The following is a 16109-nucleotide window of genomic DNA, read 5'->3' as shown; positions in this document are numbered from 1 at the left end:
ACAGTGAGTGGTCCACACATACCCAAAAGATCCTATTGGTAGAAAGCAGCATCTTTCTACCAATCAGAGACATGCATATTAGCGGGGCTCTGACAGCCAGCCGCTGCCAACCCTTTCATAGATGATAAACAGTTTTTAGCAGATTTCAGAGGAAGATCAATTTACAAACAATACAGTTCTCATTTTACCTAATCTAAGTCACTTGGAATCCTTTTGTTACTTAACTTATATTTGTGTATTCAAATATAATTAACCTAAGTAATTACTAAGTACTTACGCTTCCTCATACACGTTGCGCAACGTGTAAGCTAAAGTAGTGAGTCAAGTTAGACCCACTACAGCCTCGGTGGAGGTGTATTGTGTGAAGACGACGACAAGGAAGTGATCGGAGATACCGCCGAAGACTGGCTGACAGGTGCAGTGCAAGAAGACTCGCGCCGACGACTCGCTCCGGAGGTACGGCTCTTAGCCGGAGCACGGATGGGATGGTGGTCGGCGCAGACATTTGACACGCACGTAAGGATTCGGACACTGGTGAATGGAGCCGTGGACGACTCGCGCACGAGGATATTGCTGGACACTGGGGAAAACGTCAGTGTCATTTCCGAGAAACTGGTCAAGCGTCTGAGACTGCGAAATAGTGGGGCATGGGCGTTGCATGGATGTACAAGGGATCACCAAGGGCAAGATGATTACGACTCGCCGGGCGAAGGTGAAAGTCACCCTTGGATGGGAGTGCGTTTACGTTTTCGAGGTCTGGATTATGGACCACTGCGCCGGGGTAGAGGTGGTGCTTGGCACCGACTTTATGATCCCGGCCGGTATCTGTCTGGACCTCCTCAACGCGACGGCCAAGCTTCACGACGAGGTGATGATCTCACTGGTGACGACTCAAAACATGATGGACGAGGCCGAAGGAAGCCACGTCGCGTGCGGTCGGACAGAAACAATGCAACTACCGGGCCACGAATGGGAGGAGTTCAAGCTACAGTGGCGACAACCCGAGCCGACGACTCAAGTGCCGTGGATTCGCCGAACTGACACGTTCATTCCGGCTGTCACCAAGTTCTACAGGGGACGTTCGGTCAGGGTTCGACTAACCAACGTCACGGATCGGCTGGCAAGTTGTCCTGTACACTTCCCGGTGATAGTCTGGGTTCCAATTGGTCGCTACCGAAGAACGAAGGGTATGAACAGCTGGAGTCTGCAAAGTACAAGGAATGGTAGGTGCTCGCATACGCTGCCGCACAAAACACGACACTACTCAAGTGGGAAGCTGAACGCTACCAACAATGGTTGGACAGACAGCCTCCAGCGGTGGATCGACCGAGTTATCCGACGCCTAAAGGTATCCTACAGGGACCTGACGAAGCCTCGGGCAAGAAACCACGCGTCAACAGTGAATGTGACAGTGCCGACGACTCGTCGGTGACGGATGACCCAGAATTGATGGCACTACCGACGTCTCGTCGCTACTACTGGCACCTCGACTGGGGTGACGACGACTGACGATGAAGCCATGACTCTAAAGGCAGCTGGATCAGGACTGGAGACCGCCGAGGCGACGGTAAGCCGCGCCGAAGACCCAGGACTGGAGTACAATCCACTGAGGCATCCACCGTGACTCAGATTGCATCCAGCCGAGACGCCGGAGACATTTCAACGACTTTCGACCAGACGTTCATAGCAGTAATGCGCGTACTGGCCACGGAAGGTACCGTCGACCGAGACGACGAGACGGCTGAGCACCCGGCGGCAGACATCGATTGGAGGACTACGCGGATGAATTAGCGTTCCTCCCCGATTTATCGGAAACAATACCGACAGCGCTCGACTACTCGGCCGCAAACGTCAAGAATCCCGAGTTGTCGGCAGACCAGCAAGAGAACCTGATCGAGGTACTCCGACGTCATGAAAATTTCATGATTGCAAGGGGGAGTGCATACCCGCCACCAGCATATGGCGTTGGCTGTGACATAGACGTGCAGGGGCACGCGCCGATCAAACAACGGGCCCGACGAATCCCAATCAAGCATCTCAAGAAATTGTACGAACTGCTCAAGGGACTGCTCAAGGCGGGACTCATCGCGTTCTCGGACAGCCCGTGGGCCTCGCCGATCGTCATTGTCCTCAAGAAGAATGGCCAGGACATCCGCCTCTGCATCGATTACAAGATGGTCAACGAAGTAACAGCAATCCTGGAGTACGCCATGCCACTCGTTGACGACTTGCCCACGGACCTGGAGACCTACCTGTGGTTTGCTCGCTCGACGCGGCCAGCGGATTCTGGGTTATCCTGATGACTCTACGCGCGCAAGATTTTAGTTTTTGTGTGTCCTCTGGGGCACTTCGAGTGGCTACGAATGCCTTTTGGTCTCAAGAATGCGCCGATGATCTACCAACGGATGATAGACAACACGTTATGAGGATTTGCGCAACCGAAGGGCGGCTGGGATGCCTTTGCAGCAAAGACGACATCGCCGAAGACTCGGCCTAACCGGAAACCTCCTGAGATTCAACCCCCAGAACCGACTCAAGCTCCACCAGCAGCTCCTAACGCACAAGACATTGATCCTGTAGAAGTCCAAGTGGAGAGACGACGGCGCATAGCTGCTGCACAAGACGAAGAATTACAATGGGATAACCTTAAGACCTTACTGCGTGGAGATGTCGAGAAACTTGGACACCGAACCGCCAGAGATACATGGAAAATCGCAGACAGATTCGTGTTGTCAGTGGACAATTTATTACACTACATAGGAACGAGTCGACGACATGACGTTGAGTCGCAAGAGGAGATCTCGCTGCGTCTGGTGGTATCCACCACGATGATTCAAGAAGTGCTCCAGAACTGTCATGACTCGCTGTAAAGTGGCCATCAGGGTGTGGTGAGAACCTATCAGCGAGTCAAGCGAGATTACTACTGGTTGGGACTTTACACTGACGTGAAGAAACACGCGAAGTCGTGCCCCGACTGAAGCACCAGCAAAATCCGCCCCAAACTGAATGGGTACTCTCCTGGCAACGTGCTGGCGGAACGGCCTTTCCAGATAGTGTCTATGGACTTCGTGATACCACTGCTGGACTCGGAGAGGCGACACAGCTCGGCTGCTCTTCCAATGTTCTTTTGCGGGTTTTATCATTGCGAAAGCCATGGCGGATACGGGCGCACTCAAGGTGGCACAAGCATTCAAGGAATGCATATACCGATGATTCGGTGCGCCATCACTTATCCGCCATTACCGCGACCCACGGTTCATGAGCAAAGTGTTCCAAGCGTTTTGAAGAAATGATGCAGTCAAGGTCCCGAGCAACGCTGAGTTACCGGCTGCAAGCCAACGGACAGCAAGAACGGTCAGGCAAAACTGTAATGCAATCCGTCAAGGTATACGCCGAAGACCCGCTCCAACAAGACTGGGACGAGATCGTGGAGCTCTTAGTCTTCGCCATCAACAACTCACAAGGCACGACTCGGAAGGAAACACCATTCTACTTGATGCACGGGTGGGATGCCCAGTCAACGCTGAAAGCCATGTCATCCTCGCTCCGACACGGCACGCCGAAACAATCAGACGCACTGGCGTGGTGCCGCGAGGTCAACAGACAACACCAGATTGCTGTGGAGATCGCCAAGGAATACCAAGCCACCGCGAAGGCTCGCAGGGCCCGAGAACACGACGTCAAACTCAGAAGGAAAGAGACAGCGATACTGGCGAAGCCTCGGGAGCCCGAGGCGTCGGCGACAGCACAAGACCAACCATCTATGGGACGAGGGGCCCCGTCCCAAGTGACCTGTCGCACAAAACGAGTACGCATGAGCCACCGACGACTCGCGAGTAGTCGGCGAGCGCTCCAAACCAACCGCTTGCGGGACAGGGTGGATCCACCGAAGACTGGCGGAATTGAGCCGATTGCAGGCCGGAAATTAATGCTGCCGGCTCCGTTCGATGTCGGTAGAAGCGTTTGGTTGTACATGGAGAGAGCCAAGCCCGGCTTCCCGAAGAAACTGACACACCGGTCGCATGGGCCCTTCCGGATCAAAAAGAAGATCGAAGACTATGCCTTCGAACTCGAGTTACCGGACCACAGTGGATACCGATGTTATCCAGTCGTCCATATCTCCCGACTGAAGCTGTTGGATGCGTTTGGAGATCGACCGAAGACTCGACTCGCGTCCGGCATTGTCGACGACACGCAGCTAGACTTTAACAAAGAGCTTCTCCCTGAGGACAGCTGGGAGCCGGATCACGTGGCCGGAGAATATGAAGTTGAATCCATCCTCGACGACCGTGTGCCATTGTCCACGGGAATTGAGAGGGCAGTGCGCGAATTTAAAGTCAAATGGGTCGGCTACGACGAACCAACGTGGGAATCAGCCGCTAACATTTCTTGCGGCGGGCTCCTCTATGATTTCCTGCGGCGAAAAAGAGGTGAACAACGCCTGCTGCAGATGGTTCAAGTCCCTGACAAGGACTAGGTAGCGTCACCGATATGATGGCCTGTACTTGGGGTAACGCAGCCCTACACCACAGACGAAAACAGCTACTGCGGCATTATATTTTGAAAAATCAATGCAAACCAGGATGGACAGCTAAATCAACGGCAACTCAGAAGCGGGACTGGAAATGAAAGCCAAATGGATAGAAGACGCTGCCGACGACTCGCTTGGACTCAACTTCAACTCACTCAGGATCGGAGGCAACAGCTGCCCGGACCTAGACACCAAGCAGACCCTAGTCTTCGGACCACCAGCAGCATCCGAAACTTGCTCTTCCGGAGCAGACGCAGCATTCAGCGAAGATTCAGATGCAGGACGAACACGGGTATCACCAAATTCGGCTATCCATTCTGCGCTGTCGACGCCGTCACCGCCGCCTTGAACCCCGCTTCCTCACGAATAAGCTGATCGGCCACACACTCAGCGTCGCCAGCCTTCACCCGATCCTTCGGTCGGGCTGGAGTCTCCGTGTGCGCGTCAGGCCCTCACCGCTTCGAGGTAGCGAACCTCCAGGACGCGCGGGCGCTAGACCTCCTTCTTGGGCTGCTCGAACTCCGCGCACGCCTGCTTAATGAAGCTCAGAGCATCACCGTATAACTCTCTCCTCATAGCGTTCTCAGCTGCAGCGCGCGTGGACTCGTCGGCGTGCAGTTGCTCCCGCATCACGTCCATGTCCAGCGTCACGTCGCCGTGCACGCTCAAGTCGGGAGTGGTCGCCGCTGCCACGTCGTCCAGCGAGTGAGCGGCAGCCAAGCGATAACCAACGCGATGGTCCCCGCGGATGTTAGGTCATGGTGCAGTCGGATGGTGAGTCGTCCGAGAGGTTCAACCGAGGATCCAGTACTGCTATCACGCGCTCCGACGACTCAGCGCAAGCCTCCATGACGAGCTGCTCGAAGGAATCACACGGTGCAGCATCGCCAGAAGCCTGTGAGTCGCCGGTGGCGGGTGGACCAGTACCCACATTCGAAGCGGAACACGCAGTCACCGCAGGCGACAACTTGCTTGTACTTGCGTCGCCGGCGGCATCTTCGACGGGCAAATCAACAGAAGGAACAGCCTGCAAGCCCAAAGAGGAAGCCAACGACAGTGAGCATGAGCATAAGAAGCTGAATCCAGTGGAGCGAGTCCACGGGACGTGCCAGAGAAGCAGCGCAAGTGGCAGTAGGTGACGCGCCAGTGAAGCCTGGCTGGTGGGTCACCACCAGCAGGTGAATTCAACCCCGGAGACGACAAACCAATCTGCAACGCCGCAGAAAGGACATGCCAGCGTTAGTGCTCCATGCGGGAACGGCCAGAGCAGAAAGTGACGACGACTTACCGTGGGCGAGCTGCCGGACGGCTCTGCAACGATGCCGTCTCCAGACGGCGCTGACAGAAAGCGCTTGGAGCAGTAGAACAAGTCCCAGCAAATACTAGCGCGCTCTGCGAGCCGGACGAAGGCCAGAAGGAAGACAGCAAGACCACCATCAGCAATGGATACGAGACGTGAGAAGACGAGGCCCATTTTACCGAGTTCGACGACCGAGGGAGCCCACGACACCTGAACGCGGAGTCCAAGGCAGCCCGAGCAGCACGCATGTCACCGGTCATGACGACAGGAACACCCCGACGCTCACCAGCACGCGGCTCGCATCCCGGTGGGGGCAGTTGTGGTGTCGAGAAATGAAGCCGAGACAAGATTCGAGGCGTCAATGCTAAATGGCAAGTCGAGGTTCATCGCCAGGCATTGGGTAAGATTTCCCGGTCGCTCGTTGGCCTAAATAGGCCGGTGCCGACGACGCGTCGACGGTCCCAAGTCAAGCGCGGGCGGTTGCAGCTCGCTAAGTGCGATGCGAACCAACTGGCAAGTTCCGAACTTATGAGTCGCCGGCGCCTGTCCCCAGTCGTCGGTGGCGTTTCAGCGGTCGTTTGAGTCGTCGGTAACACCGCCACATCGCAGAGAAAGCGCCGAAGAGTCGTGAGTTACAACTGGCGGTCCAAAACGGACGCGCTTATACTTGATATTTGTATTGATCGATAGGAAACTTAAGAGAAGACAAGATAAGCCTTCGGGCAACAATAGTAGAACAGCTTTTCCTCCCAATCACGCAAGGGCGACACCGGTGCCTGCAGTGAACGACCTGCAGCTCAAGGTACACCTGGTAGGTAGGATTATGACTGTTGGTGGGCACATGTACTAGTGTAGCGTGTGTTCATCCCTGGCAGGGCCAAGAGTTAGTGGCCGGTGTATTGGTAGCGACGAGTCGTCGCCAGGTAGTGGAGGAGCGAGAGCGCACTCCATTTATTTCTTCCCGCCGGAGTATAGCTCCGGCACCCTTGTATCACGCCGTAAAAGGCCGGGACCCTTACTTCTGAGGGCCTGCGAGGTATATTTTGTGTGTGAGAGCGTGCTAGCCGTTGCTCGTGGCTCGTGACGCTGAGGCTTCCGTCGGTCGACCAGCGGAAGCTCGGTACATAGGGGAAACATCAACCCGGTGCAAGGGAAAGTTCTTGGTCCTTCAAGTTCTAACCCTAACAAGCCCATTGAGTCTTCGGTGACTTGGTGGGTGTTGTTGGTGGGGAAAGTGTGCCTTATATGAATTCGCGCGTGTTCCTACACGACACTAGCGCCCGAAACCTCACGTGCTAAGAAAAAAATAACACGGAGCTCTTTGAGACTTTCGGGCACACGGAACGACGTGTACCCGTTCAGGTCGCGGTCGCTCAAGCGCACCGCGCCTGGGAAACACTTCGCGCACTGAAAGCTCTCGGGCACAGCGCACGGCACGTTAGCCTCCTCTGCAGCAACGTGGAGCTGCTCCAACTTTCCACGCTTTGAGTACGTCTCGAAGCGATCACGCGCTTGCTTAATGCGATCACGGTAAGCACTCGGCCTCTTGTTGAAGTTATCAACAAAAGCATTCCAACTTTAACAAAGTGCCTGCCACTCGGGCACGTTGCTGCGAAAATATGTCTTCTTGCTTTGAAACCGTCGGAGCTCATGGAAGCGTCCGATGTAGTAATCGCGCCTTTGATACGTTTCCGCATCAAAGTGCAGCTCGTCAGCCACAGCGTCATCTTTGATGGCGCTGCATACGTACAGCGACACCTCATTCGGAGGTACCGAATTCCCACACCGGTCCGCAATCTCGGATGCGGACGGCATCCACGGATCGCGCGCTGCAGGTGCAGCGCGCGGAGAGCCTTGAGCTCTGGAATCACGCGCTGCAGTTGAAGAGCGCGGAGAACTGAGAGCCCCAGCGGAAGCGAGTGGGGTATCGCTCTCAGTTCGCGAACGCTTCGAACTCGAAGCGTCCGATTCGTCCCCTTCACGCGGGCGAATGGTCTTAGCGTGGGGGTCGAGCGATTTGCTCGACACTGAGTCTCTGCGCCTTGAGGACGAGTCCTCCTCGCCCTCCATATCTTCATCGTCGTCTTCAAAGTCGACGACGTCGCCATACTTCGCCTTTTGGCGCTCGAAGTAGTCATCGATGGAGAGATGACTCTCCACCGACTTCGGAGTCTTCTTTTCTTGAGGCGCGCTCATCGTTGAATGAGCGCGGACTTCTTCTCCAAACGCGGAGAATTGACGAATAGTCGATTCAGAGATTGTCGTGCGGGGATCCCGCGCGTCTAACCTGAAGGGGGGGATGGTGTAACGGGTTTCACGCACAAGTGGCCGCAAGCCACTTGTGAATTTAACAGATAGGTTATCTGTTAAAAGTTTTATATACTTCCTCACCTTGGTGTAAGTCACACCAATGGATACATTGAAGTGGGCCACCACAATGAGTGGTCCACACATACCCAAAGATCCTATTGGTAGAAAGCAACTTTTTTCTACCAATTAGAGACGTGCATATTGGCGGGGCTCTGACAGCCAGCCGCTGCCAACCCTTTCATAGATGATAAACAGTTTTTAGCAGATTTAGGAGGAAGATCAATTTACAAACAATACAGTTCTCATTTTACCTAATCTAAGTCACTTGGAATCCTTTTCTTACTTAACTTATATTTGTGTATTCAAATACAATTAACCTAAGTAATTACTAAGTACTTACGCTTCCTCATACACGTTGCGCAACGTGTAAGCTAAAGTAGTGAGTCAAGTTAGACCCACAACACCTGGTAGCACTTTGTAGTCCGTCCAACGACCGACTGCTTGACGTTCGTACGCGGTGTACGAACGCGGAGCCGAGAACCACATGAGCACGGAGGTGCCCATGGAGAGCTCCAACACGCCTGCAACGCATGTTGCACGCGCTGACTGCCCCCACCTGTCTGACCCAGAGTGGGAGGCCATCCAACGACTGTCAACAGTCATTGGAGAAGCGGCGATAGCTACAATGCTGCGTACGCTATCGCCGACGGAGCAACATGGTGTTGCTCTGGGCTTCATCGTGAAGGAGCAGCGTGATGCTGCTTCCTCAGTGACGGCGTCGTCAGGGACGACACCGCGTGCTCAACCATTAAAGTTGAGCGTAAGCAATTACGTGGGAAGAGAGGGCGAGCCTCTCCTCCGATGGCTTGTCGAGCTCGACACAGCCATAGCGGCTCGACGCATCGTCGACCCGCTGTCGAAGGTCGCGTTCGCCATGTCCTGCCTTGGCGGACGCGCAAGGAGTTGGGCGTATGGACGCCGACTCTCCGATCCTACGTGCTTCAGCACGTACGAAGTGTTCAAAGAGGAGCTCAAACAAGCGTTTGAGCCCCCTCAAAACGAATACCGGTCGAGGGCGGAGTTCCTCGACCTTCAGCAGGGTAAGCATGACGTCCATGCTTACGCGCAGCGCGCACGATATTTGGTATCAAATATCGTGACTAACCCGATTGACGAGGCGACCAAGATCGTCACGTTCATGAAAGGACTTAGAGATGGGCCCGTGAAGACCTATCTCTTCCGAGAGTACCCGAGTACTCTCGAAGCTGCAATCACTCTTGCCATGCAAGAAGAGTTTAGCCTGCGGCAGGCTAAACTCCATGTAAACGTACCGAGGCCGCAACCGCGCCCGGTAGCGAGTACGGGAGGTCCGGAACCAATGGACCTCTCGAACGCAACAACAGATGGTTACCAGCAGCAGGGAGGTAACGTGCGATGCTTCCACTGCGGAAGGATCGGTCACTTTGCACGGGAGTGTACAGCTCCCATGCCCCCTGGAGGTGGCCGTCGTGGCGATGCTAGGCATCGCCGCGGACCAACAAAAAACGCGAACATCCAGTAGGCGCGGGGCGCCCTACTGGTAATGCAGTCGCGCGTGCCGATATCGGGCACGCGACACTGAGGACTGCAGCCCCCAGTGAGACCAGCTCTCACTGCAAGAAACAAGATGACAGGCCAAACCTAGTCATCTTGAAGGTTTACTCGAAGAGAGCGAGTGACTCTCTTCGAGCTTTGGTAGATTCAGGCGCGTCGAACAACTTTGTTCGACTACGAAGCCTGTCGAGACTTGACTTCGAGGAGGTAGATGCACCTCGAAGTCTTCAGGAGGTACGACTGGCCACAGGTGCCATCGTAAAGACCGAGAAGCGCGTCGTGAACGTGCGCTTCTCGTACAAACAACGAGTGTTTGTCGAACACTTTATCGTCCTGGACCTGGACGATAAGTTCGACGTAGTAATGGGCATGCCGTGGCTTGCACGGCATGATCCGGTGATAGACTGGAAGAAGCGCACGCTCGTGCGCTTTGGCCGCGACAGCCGAACAGAGAGCGATGGCCCTGTTACCGCAGCGCACGCACCAACAGGTGCGCGCGGCTCACCAGTCGAGACAGCGCTTAATGCCGCTGTCCCGGAATGCCCAAGAGGTGCGCGAGGGTGCGCACAAGTGAGACCTACGTCGGCAATGCTGCCGACGTCGGAAGAAAAAGATGTGCTGGTTCCGGGAACCAACACCCACGTTCAAGCGTGTAAGGGACAGTCCCTGACCCGAAGAGGTCAGGTCGACAACGACGCGTCGGCTCCGGGAGCCGACGCACCCTCGGTCATGAGGGGCTCCGCCAATGAATGGCGTCGAGGTGACGAAGGCGTGTCAACTCCGGGAGTTGACGCTGCAAACAGTGCGGACGGTTGCAAACGTACCGCACTGACGCAATTTGCATGCTGTCGTGCAGCCGGGCTGCACGACGAAGCGCCATGCGATCAAGCCGGGCTTGATATCGCACGCCCGCGGACCGGATCCGCCGGCGAACAACTGTCCACGGCCGGGCCTGGAGAAGACGAACAACTGTGCGGAGCCCGGCTCCGCACAACAAGAAGACGGCGCATGCGGAGAACGCTGCGCAAGTCTCGGTCCGGGACCGAGACGCAACAAGAACAGTCTGCTGGGCAGACTGAGGCGGTGACGCCGGACGTCGAGACGCTAAGCGTCTTAACGCGCACCGATACTGGATTCCAGTGTCGTTAAATGAAACTCGCTATTCCCCCGACGACGGCGTCGGAGTTGACTTCACTTCCAGCCAAGAGCTGGAAGCGCTTCACGCGCGACTTGCACGATGGACGCATCGCGCAGGTCTGCGTTCTTTCGAACAGCGAAAGAGCGGAGAGCGAGAGCGAAGAGCTGAGACAGCTCTTCATGGGAAGTACCACTGAGAGTGAAGACACACTCAGTGCGAAGACGAAGCGAGAGCGCTTCGAGGAACAAGGTTGGGACTCACTGAAGTCGAGTCCCTATTACGAATTGTTGAGGGAGTACAAAGACGTACTCCCTGAAGAGATTCCTGCTGAGTTTCCGCAGGACAAGGGCATACAGCACGAGATTGATCTCGTGCCGGGCACAAAGTATTGTGTTACGCGGCAGTGGCCACTGCCGCGAGAGCAAGTAAAAGCGATCGACGACTTCTTTGAAAGTCGTCGCAAAGCAGGACAAGTGCGGGAATCAAAATCTCCGCACAGCGCTCCGACGATCTGTGTCAAAAAGCCACAGGGCGGATGGCGCATCGTTCATGCGTATAACAAGCTGAACGATGCGACGGTACCGGCGCAGACGCCGATACCGCGAAAAGATGTTATCATCGATTCGATGGCCGGGAGCACCGTTTACAGTGCTCTCGACTTGCGAGACGGATTCTATCATATCCTAATGCGTGAGAGCGATATCCCTCTCACGGCAGTGAGCACGCCAAGCGGCATGCTCTGGGAATGGCTAGTAATGCCGCAGGGGCTTAAGGACGCCCCTGCGACTTTCAACAGGTGCGTGACGCACTTGTTGCGCTCGGTGCGCGACTTCGCACCGAGCTACTTCGATGATGTGTGCATCCACAGCCGGGCTGTGGACGGAAATACTGACGTAGAGATGCACAGGGTGCATGTCCGAAAGCTATTTGAGCTTATTCGAGAACATAAGCTCTACGCGAACCTGAAGAAGTGTATCTTCGGGGCGAGCGAGATACCCGTCCTCGGGTGTCTCGTAGGGAAGAATGGTGTTCGCCCTGACCCGGAAAAGGTCAGGGTGATCAATGAATGGCCAACGCCTTCAAGTGTCAAGGAACTGAGGCAGTTCCTTGGCTTGGCCACGTACTTGTGCAAGTACGTGGAGGATTATGCGGGCAAGATCCGCCCGCTATCACAACTTCTTAAGAAAGAAGCTGTGTGGAATTGGACACCCGATTGCCAAAAGGCATTCGATGCAGTCAAGCGGGGCTTGACTGAGGCACCGATCTTGGCGGTGGGGGACCAAGATCGTCCATTCCACGTCGTATGTGACGCACCCGATTTCGCAATCGGATGCGCGTTGATGCAGCACGATCACGAAGGCCGTGATCGTGTCGTCTACTACCCATCGCGTCAGCTGAAGCCAGTTGAGCGCAACTATCCGGTACAGGACAAGGAACTCCTTGCCATGAAATACGCACTCGCAAAGTTCCGAGTGTATTTGCTTGGGAGTAGACCATTTGTGGTCTACACCGACCATGCATCACTGCGCACCGCAGTGAAGTCGCCACACATATCACAAAGAATGGCGAGATGGCTCTCATTCTTTGCGGAGTATAACTTCCGGGTCGAATACAAACCCGGAAGATTGAATGTAGTGGCCGACGCGTTATCACGTCGGCCGGACTATGCAGAAGCTGTTGACGTCAATGCCATTGACGCCATGCGATCGAGCAAACCCACATCATCTCTGTTGGATGATGTGAAGGCCGCGTACGCGCACGACGCGGACGCGGACGCGAAGCTCTTGCTGGCCTATGGCACAGCGCCTTCTGACAAGTCCCGTCAGAAGCTGCCCAAGCACCTTCGAGCGCGTGCACACCGCTTTCGTGTGCACGAAGGACTGCTACTTTACAATGCAGTCGTCGACAACGCGGTCCGCGTTGTCGTGCCAAATGATCATGACCTGCGACTCAGGATCATGTACGAATATCATGATGCCCCGACTGCGGGACATTTCGGACGTGAGAAGACATACGTCCTTCTCACGCGCGACTTCTACTGGCACCACCAGTATAAGTGGGTGCGCAAGTACATCCGTGCTTGCGAGGTATGCCAACGCGTGAAGCCTGCGCCATTCGCGCAGGCTCCACTGCAATCACTACCGACTCCGTCGGAGTGTTGGAAGTCCATGTCTTTGGACTTCATCTTTGGTCTTCCCCCGGATAGCGGAGGGAACACCGGTGTTGTGGTCTTTGTAGACCGCTTCAGCAAGATGGTGCATCTTGCTGCGGTGCCGGCAGAGGTGACCGCGAAGCAGACGGCCCGTCTGTTCGTCGACATGGTGTTCAAACACCATGGCATGCCGTCCGACATAGTGTCGGACAGAGACCCACGCTTCACAGCACACCTGTGGCAAGAAGTGTTTACACTTCTTGGGAGTCAGCTTTCCATGTCGACTGCGGATCATCCGCAGACGGACGGTCAAACCGAGCGCGTGAATCGCGTGCTCGTCGATATGTTGAAGAGCTACGCTCACTCGTTCCAATACTGGAGCGAGTGCTTATCGATGGCAGAGTTTGCCATCAATAACTCAGTGCATGCCTCGACCGGGCATACACCGTTCTGCGTGAATGCCATGCGGCATCCACGCGTACCGAGTTTGCTCGGAGTGATGGCTCCCACTTTAAGTGGGGGAGGATCTACGACTGCAATACAGCAGCCGCAGAAAACCGCTGACACTTGCACAGTGTCAGCTGCAACCATGGACAAACCACATGAGTCTGCGCAGGGCTCAGGCTCCTCCAACAACAAGGACAAAGACCACGGGTCTGCGCAGGGCGCAGACACCGCAAAGAACCACGCAGAGGCCGGGCCTCTAGCGGAGAGCGAGCTGAATGACTTCAGCTCGGATGCAATCAGTTTCATCACCAAAAGACAAGCCGTGATTCGGTTTGTCCAAGACACAATAGCAGCTTCTGTTGATCAACAGAAGCTGAACGCAGACAATGCGGGCAGAGGCAACACAAATGAATTTAAAGTTGGTTCATTAGTTTTGTTAGCTACACAAAACCTGCCTAGACATGCAGTTTCGGATTTCGGAGCAAGCAAGCTTGCTCCGCGCTTCATCGGGCCGTTCACTGTGTTGGCACGGCACGGCAACGCATACACGCTAGACATACCGTCTAGCATGCGCCTCCATCCGACCTTCTACGTCGGACGGCTGAAGCCATACCTGCAGCACGAGCCATCTAGCTCGGCTGACCCGAAGCCTCGGCAGGAGCCGAGGCAGAAGCGGAGGACCTGGCCTCGGCGACGAGCAACCTCTCCTCCAGCGCGCGGACGCGCTGGAGCAGCTCCTTCATCCAGGTCCCCAACTCGACCTGGATATTCGAGGCGGTCTGCGAGACCGCCGCGACTTGAGCCTTCTGGTTCGCCAGCTCCTGTTTCAGGGCGGCGAACTCAGCGCCCTGCAGACGCTCCACGGCGGTCACCCGGTCGTGGAGAGGCGCATACTGATCAGCCCGGGGCTGATCATACCCGGGCGTGTTCCCACCCCGCCACCGCCGATCCGTGACGCCCACGGCTCAACCCGCTGGATTGTTGAGCGGATTGTTGACCATAGTATCCCGAAAACGAACCCTCAAGGGGCTCGTTTTCGTATTCGTTGGAGAGGATTTCCTCCCCATCAAGATACATGGGAACCGCGGAACGTCTTGCTGGAGGACGTTCCGGAAATGGTGAGGGCGTACGAGGAGCAGTACGCGCTGGCACAGCGGAAGTAACACGAGCGCTGCGATCATCGCCAGCGCCCGAACCCTCACGTGCTAAGAACTTAGCACGGAGCTCTTTGAGACTCTCGGGCACACGGAACGACGTGTACCCGTTCAGGTCGCGGTCGCTCAAGCGGACCGCGCCCGGGAAGCACTTCGTGCACTGAAAGCCCTCGGGCACAGCGCACGGCACATTTGCCTCCTCAGCAGCAACATGAAGTTGCTCCAGCTTTCCACGCTTCGAGTACGTCTCGAAGCGATCACGCGCTTGCTTAATCCGATCACGGTAAGCACTCGGCCTCTTGTTGAAGTTATCAACAAAGGCGTTCCAACTTTGACAAAGTGCCTGCCACTCAGGCACTTTGCTGCGAAAATATGTCTTCTTGCTTTGAAACCGTCGGAGCTCATGAAAGAGTCCGATGTAGTAATCACGCCTTTGATACGTTTCCGCATCAAAGTGCAGCTCGTCAGCCACAGCGTCATCTTTGATGGCGCTGCATACGTACAGCGACACCTCATTCGGAGGTACCGAGTTCCCAAACCGGTCCGCAATCTCGGATGCGGACGGCATCCACGGATCGCGCGCTGCAGGTGCAGCGCGTGGAGAGCCTTGAGCTTTGACATCACGCGCTGCAGCACCAGCGCGCGGAGTACTGAGAGCCCCAGCGGAAGCGAGTGGGGTATCGCTCTCAGTACGCGAACGCTTCGAACTCGAAGCGTCCGATTCGTCCCCTTCACGCGGACGAACGTTCTTGGCGTGAGGGTCGAGCGATTCGCTCGACACCGATTCTTTTCGCTTTGAGGGCGAGTCCTCCTCGCCCTCCATATCTTCATCGTCGTCGTCGAAGTCGACGACGTCGCCGTACTTCGCCTTCTGGCGTTCGAAGTAGTCGTCGATGGAGAGATGACTCCCCACCGACTTTGCGGACTTCTTCTGAGGCGCGCTCATCGTTGAATGAGCGCGGGTTTCTTCTCCAAACGCGGAGAATTGACGAATGGTCAATTCCAAAAGATTGACGAGCGGGGACCTCGCGCGTCTAACCTTAAGGGGGGGATGGTGTAACGGGGTTACACGCACAAGTGGCCGCAAGCCACTTGTGAATTTAACAGATAGGTTATCTGTTAAAAGTTTTGGATACTTCCTCACATTGGTGTAAGACACACCAATGGATACATTGAAGTGGACCACCACAGTGAGTGGTCCACACATACCCAAAGATCCTATTGGTAGAAAGCAGCATCTTTCTACCAATCAGAGACATGCATATTAGCGGGGCTCTGACAGCCAGCCGCTGCCAACCCTTTCATAGATGATAAACAGTTTTTAGCAGATTTTAGAGGAAGATCAATTTACAAACAATACAGTTCTCATTTTACCTAATCTAAGTCACTTGGAATCCTTTTCTTACTTAACTTATATTTGTGTATTCAAATACAATTAACCTAAGTAATTACTAAGTACTTACGCTTCCTCATACACGTTGCGC

Source organism: Phytophthora cinnamomi, assembly GCF_018691715.1.
Source record: "Phytophthora cinnamomi strain GKB4 chromosome Unknown Contig61, whole genome shotgun sequence".
Classification (NCBI taxonomy): Eukaryota; Oomycota; class Peronosporomycetes; order Peronosporales; family Peronosporaceae; genus Phytophthora; species Phytophthora cinnamomi.
The sequence above is the reverse complement of the archived record's forward strand: the minus strand, read 5'-3'. Positions refer to the sequence as shown.